General features: G+C 46.8%; 1 pseudogene; it reads left to right on the top strand.

Annotated features, from left to right (window-relative positions):
- The window catches only part of LOC111954799 (unconventional myosin-Ig-like), an 81,289-nt pseudogene that overhangs the window by 8,714 nt on the left and 61,892 nt on the right, over positions 1–10,683 (top strand).

Genomic DNA, 10,683 nt, shown 5'->3' with positions numbered 1-10,683 from the left:
CCTCTCTCATCTCTTCTTCTCTGTCGCTCTCCCATCTCATCTCATCTCTTCCCTCTCTCTCTCTCTCTCCTCTCCTCTTCTCTCATTCTCTCGTCGCTCTCTCTGCTCCTCCTCCTCTCTTTCGTCTTCTCTCTATCTCCTCTCTCTCTTCTCTCTCTCTCTCTCTTCTCTCTCTCTCTCTTCTCTTCTCTCTCTCTCTCTCTCTCTTCTCTCTCGTCTCCTCTCTCTCATCTCTCTCCTCTCTCTCTCTCCTCATCTCTCTCTCTCTCTCTCCCTCTCATCGTTTTCGTGACTCTAATTCGTCACTCTGTCTGTTCTCCCGCTCCAACTCCTCTCTCACTCTCTCCTCACTCCACTCTCTTTCTTTCTTTTCTCTCTCTAATCTCACTGCTCGCTCCCCCTTTTCCTCCTCTCGGGTCCATCGTCTCTCCTCCTCGAATCGTCCTCTGTTCTCCGTCCGTTCTCTCGTCTCTTCGGCGCTCGTGTGCCCGGCGCCCTCTCTGCTTTCTGTCCAGCGGCTGGCTCTACCGTCTTTGGCGGGCCGGGGCCGGCCTTTGTCGTGTGTTTCCGCTCCGCCGGGAGGGGGGGTGGGGGGCTGGGTGGGTGGGGGTGGCGTTCGTTCTTGTGTGGTTGGGTCCTTCGCGGTTCTCACACCCGTGTGCCACCATTGGCCTCGCCCGTCTCTGCACTGGCACACCCATCCCACCGTCCGTTTTTCTCTCTTGCGCGCCGGCCGGGCCTCCCCCGCGGCCCCTTTGCCGTGCGGGGTGCCCCTTATTCGCGCGCCAATGCTCCCGGCGCTGGCGACCAGCCTCTCTTCACTTTCTGCACATTTCACACACGTCACCAAAAATGCTTGCTATTTACATGCTGACTGAGAAACTAAGGTCTTGGAAGGGCAATCTTAACTGCGACATAAGCTCAATCGCGAAAGGATCACAACTGTTTTCCGACCATGAATCAGAAATGCTAATACCTGGTTACAACACCATTTTCCCTCTTTATTTAGCATTTTTCTTCTGCCCCTCTGGTATCTGTCAACCCAGCCTCACTTTCCTTTTCTCGCTCTCCAAAAATATTCGCCATACACTTTTCCAACTCACTCTCACCCGTCTTTCCTCCCGCTTCTTTCCTGGGGTCGTTCCATCTCTCCCCACGTTTGCTGGTTATACGTATGAGCAATGATTACATTTTATTGTCTGAGAAACGGCTGAGAATCCACACAGGGCCCGTACCTCCCTCCTGCCGCTGTTGGCCGGAGTCCTCTCAGGCAGGATAAACCACCTGTCTAGACACCTCCATTGGGTGGTGTGACTGCGCTCACTTCTATCAATAAACCCAACACATCGCATACTCGGGAGACTTAAATTATGCTCCGCTTGTTCTTTTATACGATCTGCTCTCTCAAAACTCTAAAAGATCGAATGTCCTCTGATTTCTACACTATGCTTCTCTCCCTATCTTCCCTTTCTCTTCTCTGTTCTCATTTCTTCTCCCTGTCTCTATCTCAATTCCTCTTTCTCGCTCCTCTACTTCTGTCTCTCGCATCTCTCTCACACTCTGTCTACCTCACTCTCCTCCTGCCCTACTCTCTTCCTCTCCTCACTCCTCCTCGTCTCGTCTCTCTCGTCCTCTCTCTCTTCTCATCTCTCTCTCTCTCCTCTCTCCTCCTCTCTCTCAGAGTACTTACCTCCCAGTCACTGTCTCCCAAGTGTGATAAAAACTTGAGTGGTAGACCGCTTTCTCCCACAACGTAAAGATAGACCCTAAGACAAGCAGTACATGTTCATTATTCCTCTGTACCTCTCACCGTGTGGCCATTCATCTAACCGCCACCAGTGATTGCCCTCTAACTCGCCAAGTCAGACATGCCTGACTGTACTCGAACTTCCTATTTGTATTTAATCCATACCACCATTGTCTCACTGGTCAACATGCAACATGTCATCACCGTATTTCAACTAGGATCACAGAACGTGAACATGCACTCTCCTCATGTAGAACAATTCTGTCTAAGTTGAAATCCTTTGACAATTACATTTAAATCAATTTTTAAGGCAATCTTGACTGTCTCCATTTTCTAAGGACTGTCCGTATGGCGTACCGAATACATTTTTTTTTAAGCGCATGGTGCACTAATGTTAATTCACATCAAAATCAAATGTTATTTGTCACATGCGCCAAATACAACATCTAGAACCTCTTACATCGTGAAATCTTACACCTTACAGCCTTAATTAAACCAACAATCAGTTTAAGCAAATGAGTAATGCATACAGCAATGTCACCGATGGATGAAAAACTAACTTATAGCTGAATTTCAAACACTAAGACAAAGACAGTGCAGGGAGAGAGTAGAGTGAGGACACGAGAAGAGTGATGACGAGTGAGTCGAGAGAGATAGAAGACAAGTTGGCAACGACGAGGAAAGAATTGAGAGATAGTACCAATGAAAAGAAAGAAATAGAAGAGAAAGAACGGCATAATAATCAAGCCATATCATTCTTTCTCTCACTTTTGAAATTGCTCTATCAAAACGAAACATACAGACGGGACTATAGTCTTAAATTTCTCTCCGCGAGTGACATTTGTTGGGTTATTAATTGACGTGACGCTCACGTCACACACCAATGAGAAGGTGTCCTAGGACATCGAGGTGTTTTTCTGCTGCTGAGAAGTGCTAGTCACCCCCAAGGCTGTCAGCAGGCCGAGAGTACGTCCTGTCTTTGATTCTCTATCCGTTCTCAATATATAAAATCTATCAGTCATTGCTCCATTAACTTGTACATTCTAAGCCAGTTGGTGGTTGAGCGATTGCTCAACTCCGAAGAACTGACTGACATAAATGATCGTTGGCGGTATTGCTTAAATTCGCTAGGACTTATGGTATTTTACATTGGAGTCATTATAGTTTTTACACTATGACATCATGTTAGCTAAATTTACCAATATCGCAAAAAAAACTAGTAAATTAATGGCAAATTTCGTTGTAATTGCACCACAGTGCTCTTTAGCATTTTTGATCATGTCCAAACGAGGTTGGTTTCCTTAGCTATCGAGCTCTATTGTGCTAGCTACAGAATGTGCTCCTTCCCCATTACTTACCGTTATATCTCAATCAGCATGAAATGATAGACAAGCATTTGGTGTTGTAAGTTAAGCGAACGTGTTCTCCACCTGGCCGTCTATAAGTGGCCCCCGGACTGCAAGAGGTGCGCGTTTAGCCTTCAGGCCGTACTCCACTAACTGCTGGTGGTGTTTTTTCCAGGGCCTGACCAGCAGGGTCCAGGGTATCAGCTTTTCTAAACCCCCACGCACCTCCAACAAACAAGCACCATCACCCCACCCCACCCGTGCCACCCCCCCACCACCCCCCCCCCGTTCTTCTTGCCTAACACAGCTGGTACTAGAAAGCAGTCCCTGCGGCCCCCTCTCCCCGGCCCAGTGGAGTGGTTCATCCCCACACTAACAGGAGTGAGATAGTCCCGCTCACAGCAAGCCGCCCAGGTCCCCTAAGCACTGCCTCTCCTTTAAATAGAAAAAGTTCATCTTATTTTATTCTTTCCTTTCCTCTCTTCTTCCGCTCCTCTTGTCATTTCTCTCCCCCTAACAAGTGGAACTGAAAGGCTGATGTTTGTAGAAAAACCCTCCTGCTGCCCAGCCTGCTCGTTCGATGATAAACAAAAGTCAGCACTCTGGGAGCCACTAGGCCAGGACATGTCCCGCAATGGGTCTGTATGTCCCAATCCTTTCACGGTCAACTGGAAACCCAGCGCCGTTAACTATACTGTGGGAACTCTCCTTCTGGCAAAGTCATTGGTCGTTCATATGGGACCAATGATTAAATGATTGATAAAAGTTGGATTCAATGTGGTTATAGACTTAAGAGGTTGATTGATGTCAAGACAATGATGGCATAACATGAGATTTGAGGTTTCAAGAACTGTTTTTCGCTGCCGTCCTCAAAAGCATGCTTTGCCTTTAATGATAAGCCAGGGATTTGCTCAATTCCGGTCCGGAGGGCCGAAACACTTATTTTTTTTTATTTTTTTTTTTTTTTTTTTTCGTTTTACCATGGTAGTAAATGTGCACTCTCCTGGTTGCCCAGAGTCAGAACGGTCCCTGATTAGACGGAGAAAAGGAGAGAACCAGATAGCGTCTCATTCATGTGACCTCATATTATCTGGAAGTTAACCAGATTTAAAATTCAACACAGTAGTTCCAATGCTAATGATGTACAGTGGCTTCGCGATAATGTATTCACACCTTGCATTTTTCCTATTTTGTTGCCTAACATACTTGAATTAAAACCTAGGATTGTTTTGGGGTTTGTATCATTTGATTTACAGCAACATCCTACCACCTTGAATCAGCAAAAATATTTTCTTGTGAATAAACAAGAAAATTAAGACAAAAAACTGGAAAACTTGAAGCCGAACAAACAACTATTCACCCCACCAAAAGTCATACTTTGCAGAGCCACCTTTTTGCAGCAGTTAACACTGCGATCGTCCTGGGTTATGTCTTATAAGCTTGGCACCTCTAACCACTGGGATTTTTTGCCCATTCTTCAAGGCAAAAACTGTCCAGCTCCTTCAAGTTGGATGCGTTCGGTCTGGTGTACAGCAATCTTTAAGTCGTACCACAGTTTCCTCCCATGGATGGAGTCTGGGCTTTGAGCAGGACCATTCCAAGACATTCAAGTTTCCCCTTAAAACCACTTGAGTGTTGGCTTAATAAATAAGCATAAATATGGGTTGTATTTACAATGGTGTTTGTTCTTCACTGGTTGCCCTTTTCTTGTGGCAACAGGTCACAAATCTTGCTGCTGTGATGGCACACTGTGGAATTTCTCCCAGTAGATATGGGAGTTTATCAAAATTGGATTTGTTTTCAAATTCTTTGTGGATCTGTGTAATCTGAGGGAAATATGTCTCTCTAATATGGTCATCTCTCTCTCTCTCTCACTCTCTCTCTCTTGTTTCTCCCCTCTCTCTCTTCGCTCTCTTGTTTCTCTCTCTCTCTCCACAAACACACACCCATAAGCAACACATGCAGTATTCAGAAGCCTACATCTAACAGTTCCTCTCCCCCTGTGTGTTTCCAGATTGACTACTTTAACAACCAGATCATCGTGGACCTGGTGGAACAGCCCCATAAGGGCATCATCTCGGTGTTGGACGAGGCCTGTCTCACTGTGGGTAAGGTGACAGACACCATCTGCCTGGAGAGCATGGATGCTAAGCTGGGACAACACCCTCACTACACCTCCCGCAAGGTGGGTCAGACGAGCAACGCTGCCTTCAATAGAATAAACTCTATTCTATTCTATGTTATTCTCTTCTATTCTAGTCTATTCTATGTTATTCTCTTCTAATCTAGTCTATTTTATTCTCCCAGGCCATACTTCTAACACAAATACCTCAACCTACAGCTCCTATAACCATGTCCCTATAACCATAAAATAGTCATTCCTTCTGCAACTTACACTAAAAACCCACAACGTGAATTATGCTGAGGTACACCAATCCTTCCTCTACCTCATTGAAGATGTCTTCTCTCCATTACTGTCTTCATTATACTGCAACACTCACATCAGGACCCCATTGACGGTTTAAGAATGGCTTTAACACCCCACTGGTGTGATATTGTTAGTGCAGTTACACTGGATGGTCAATAGAGAGCAGGGGTATCCATCCCACTATTTGCACTGTTGTGGTTTCGTTATACTTCAGAAGGCAGCTACATTCCATTGAGACCATTGAGGCAGACAGTAGCATCCAATGGTAGTGGGTCTAAATGCTCCACTTCCAACTACTGTAAGATGCTTCCATTTCTGTTTCTTGAAGAGATCTGTGTGAGAGACATACGAGAGGTGTAAGAGATGATTGTATCCCCCTCTGCCAGCCTATATTACAGAGGGTAACTGTGATGATGATGATGATGATGATGATGATGACGATGGTGATGAGGAGGTTGATGATGATGATAATGGTGATGATGATGGTCACAATGATGATGACGGTCACAATGATAATGATGGTGATGATAGTGATGATGATGGTGATGGTGATGATGATGATGTTGGGGATAATATCTCCATTGTAGCTCACCCCATCAGACAAGACCATGGAGTTCCACAGAGACTTCCGTATCCGCCACTATGCTGGGGACGTCACGTGAGTCACATACTTGTACTTGCTGTAAAGTCACTTACTCTATTCTCCTTCATCCCTGTTGGCCCTCCTGCTGTGTTCCGGTCGAATTGAACCGATTTACAAGTTTTCTCTCTGAAAAATGTAGTTCATTTAATCGGGTTGCCTTAAGGTTCCATGACTTTGTCCACACAGGGCATCTGAACACACAAAAAACATTTTGATGATTTTCATTACATTTTGGGTGTTTTATTTAACTTTTGTACACCTGTGGTGTTCCCGGTGACAAATGACAGGTCATTAGAAAGGAATGGGTGAGACTACAATTACTGTATAAAATTGAGTTCAGGCCAGCAGCATACCACCCTGCATTCCACTGCTGGCTTGCTTCTGAAGCTAAGCAGGGTTGGTTCTGTTCAGTCCCTGGATGGGAGACCAGATGCTGCTGGAAGTGGTGTTGGAGGGCCAGTAGGAGGCACTCTTTCCTCTGGTCAAAAAAATATCCCAATGACACTGCCGTGTGTAGGGTGCTGTCTTTCGGATGGGATGTTAAATGGGTGTCCTGACTCTCTGAGGTTATTAAAGATCCCATGGCACTTATTGTAAGAGTAGGGGTGTTAACCCTGGTGTCCTGGCTAAATTCCCAATCTGGCCCTCAAACCATCACGGTCACCTAATAATCCCCAGTTTACAATTGGCTCATTCATCCCCTGTAACTATTCCCCAGGTTGTTGCTGTAAATGAGAATGTGTTCTCAGTCAACTTACCTGGTAAATAAAAAAAATAAAAAATAAAAACATGCCCATTCATCAGATGAACACACTTCCTCTCCCGGACCCCCGCATGTGTGTTTGAGCACACACACCTCACTCCCCTTATTGGCTTCCATGGGAACCTTTCCCCCACGGGAAACACACCTGTTTTTATTCTCACAAACAATCTCAACATTGTTTCAATAATATATAGAACTTTTCTCACAGCTTTAGTATATAAAGCTTTTTTAAGGCCTTGCTCACAATTCGTTCTGTGGCAGCACAATGACCAAACGATATACTGTATGTGAGGCTCTTGATCATATCTTTGATCATGACACTGGTGAGGAGGAGAGAGGCCAGGAAACTGACAGTGAATATGCATTAGAGGAGAAAGTAGTGTGTGATAAATAGCACTATATGTTTCATCTGAGTATTTGTTATAGTCAAAATAATAAATACATTATGCTTTTTTTACTCAAAACGAGTTGTATGAGCTCAGGTCAATAAATAGCAAATAGTTCAAAACTTGTAATGTTCGCAAGAACTTAAGTTGATAAAAAGATCTAACACAACATTAGGTGATAATATATGTATTATTATGGATTTATAATCAGCTATAATGGGGCGGCCATTTTGAACCGGGAACACATAATTAATTAACATGAAACGAACACAACAGGTGGGTTACGACTGACTCAGCCTGCACTTAAACCACAACCATGACAGGAAACTATGGTGGTTCAACAGGTGAAAGGTCATGATGATGTAACACAGGAAAGGTCATAGGTTATAGGACCTATAAGATTCATGTTGATTGGATGAAAAGTCAAGGGCAGTGTAGCTAAATGGAAACAAGCCAATACCAGCGCCAAGCCATTAGCGACTTGGCTAGCACTGTTGGCACTAGTATTGTGGGACCAACAGTAAAACATTTGAAATAGAAGGACATCGTCTTGTTGAGCGGAGGGGAGAGGAATGGCAGGTACGCACGGGACCGGAGAGAGAGAGAGGGACGGGTAGGGACGACAAGGGAGGGAGAGAGGTAAGAGGAGGAGAGAGGGGGAGGGAAGAGAGAGAAGGCAGGAGAAGAGAGAGAAGAGGAGAGTGACGAGGATAGGGAGGGAGAGAGAGAGAGGTAAGAGGGACGAGGGAGGGAGGGAGAGAGGAGAGAGGGAGGGAGGGACAAGGGACGGGAGGAGAGAGAAGAGAGAGGAGGAGGGATGAGGGAGGGAGAGAGAGAGAGAGAGGAAGGAGTGAGGGACGAGGGAGGGGAGAGAGAGAGGAGGAGGGATGAGGGAGGGAGAGAGAGAGAGAGGAAGGAGGGAGGGAGGACGATGGGAGGAGGAGAGAGAGAGAGCGGAAGGGAGGGACGAGAGGAGAAGAGAGAAGGGAGGGAGGGACGAGGGGAGGAGAGAGAGAGAGAGAGAGGAAGGGAGGTACGGGGGAGGGAGGGAGAGAGAGAGAGAGAGGAATGGGATAGGGGACGAGGGAAGATGAGAGAGGAGAGAGGAAGGAGGGAGGGTGAGGGAGGGGGAGAGAGAGAGAGGAAGGAGGGACGAGGGGGGGATGGAGAGAGGAGAGAGAGAGGAAGGAGGAGGGAATGAGGGAGGGAGGAGAGAGAGATAGGAAGGGAGGACGAGGGAAGGGCGGGGATGGAGAAAAGAGGGAATGGAGGTACAAGGGAGGGAGGGAGAGAGAGAGGAGAGTGAGGGCGGGATGAGGAGGGAGAGGGAGAGAGAGGAGAGGGAGAGGAGAGGGAGGGAGGGAGGGAGAGAGAGAGAGGAGGAGAGGGACGAGGGAGGGAGGGAGGAGGATTAGATAGAGGAAGGACGGGGAGGGAGGGAGAGAGAGAGAGATAGGAAAGAGTGGAGGGAGGGAAGGGAGGGAGGGAGGGATGAGGGCGGGATTGGGAAGGGAGGGAGGGATGGAGAGGGAGGAAGGAGTTGGGAGGAGGAGGGAGGGAGGCGAGGGATGAGAGAGAGAGGAAGGGAGGGATGAGGGAGGGAGAGAGAGAGAGAGGAAGGAGAGAGGGAGAGAGGAAGGGAGGGATAAGGGAGGGAGGAAGGGAGGTAGGAGAGGGCAGGGAGGGAGTAGATCAGAATGTTATCCAGTACCAGGGTCATTCATAGGTTAACACTGTGGGTTATTCTAGTACCAGTGTATTTCATTGTCTAAAACTGGGTGTTTATCCACTACTAGGGTCTTCCATTGGCTAACACTGGGGGATTATGCAGTACCAAGGTTTTCCTTTGGCTAACAGTGGGGGTTTATCCAGTAAAAAGGTCTTTCATTGGCTTACAGTGGGTTTGAAGGATCTTCATTGCCCTCAATTTTAGAAATAGTAGGGCATGAACGGAGCCAGGGAGGGAAAGGATAAAGAGGGAGGGAGGCATAGAGAGAGGAAGGATGGAAGGGATAGAAAGAGAAGGGAGGGAGAGAGAGAGAGACTACCAGACTATTTCCCCTTAGAAAGTCTCGAGCAGTATTAATAAAGGAGAAGTCGAGTGGGTCTTGCCAAGTACATGTGACGAGAAATGACAGTCAGGGAATCCAGGTTAACATGATGTATAACATGACTTCAACGCTGAGCAATTAGGTCATGTTTGGTTTACATTCATCCATCCCTGAATCCCCAGCTGGCTCACACATCACAGTCATGCCTTTTAGTGCACAACATGCTAGTGTACTAGTCTTCGCCTGCGTCTGAAATGACTCCTTATTCCCTATATAGGGCATTATTTTGGAGCAGGGCTCTGGTCCAAGGTAGTGCAATATATAGTTAAAAGGATTAGACGTTGTTCCAGTACGACAGGGCTCCTGGGCGGCCAAGATGGAAGGCTCTCCTTGTCACTGTGTTGTCCTCGTCTATCTGTCACTCTGTCACAGCCAGGACCCAGGGGAGAGCCTGCCTCAGCCTAGCTGTCATCCCCCGTAAGGTCCCTACACCTCCCCTGTGACTGCGACAGGCCCCCCATCCCAACCTATCCCATCCCATCCCCTGCTACTGCTAAATATACCCTACCTCGTCCCTGCCACCCCCCACGTCACAACGCCACCCCTCCCATCCCACGCCCCTCCAGCACTGACCTACTTTGCTCCCCCCTCCCTCCTGACTTTTCTCACTCCGTCCCTCTTCCTCTCTTTCTCTTCCTCTCTGTCTTCTCTCGCTGTCTTACCGCTATCATCTGTATCCTACAGCCATACTTTTCCATCTCATTGCCCTATAGTGTTGCTGACTCCTCAATCCCGTCCTAACTCTAGATACTATTGAACTTCATGCTATAGCTTAGCCTTTATATTTTAACCATGGCCTTTTGCACTTCACTCTGTCTCTCACCACTATATACCTTTGCTTTGTATAACCATATATTTCCATAAGGTTTASTACACACAATGTACTTCCACCCCATATGCTACCCTCCACCTTCAAACCTACACTGAACAAAAATATAAACGCAACATGTACATTTTTCACGAGCTGAAATAAAAGATCACAGACATTTTCCATACGCACAAAAAGCTTATTTCCAGCGCCTGGTCAAAAGTAGTGCACTATATAGGGAATAGGGTTCCATTTGGAACACATGGTGTGTTCTTCTCTCTAGAGAGGTTCCTGGAATCCGGTCAGGTGGTGTTGACACAACAACACACACACACACACACACCGCCTCCATCAGCCTCAGGAGCACATCTGTCATACTAACACAAGCTCTTCATCTGCCTCTCTGTCCAGATGTGACAGTCATGGAGAGACAGAACATTCTTTCACAGTG

This window comes from Salvelinus sp. IW2-2015, linkage group LG30 (assembly GCF_002910315.2).
Source record: "Salvelinus sp. IW2-2015 linkage group LG30, ASM291031v2, whole genome shotgun sequence".
NCBI classification, from domain to species: domain Eukaryota; kingdom Metazoa; phylum Chordata; class Actinopteri; order Salmoniformes; family Salmonidae; genus Salvelinus; species Salvelinus sp. IW2-2015.
This window is presented reverse-complemented; position numbering and strand designations above follow the sequence as displayed.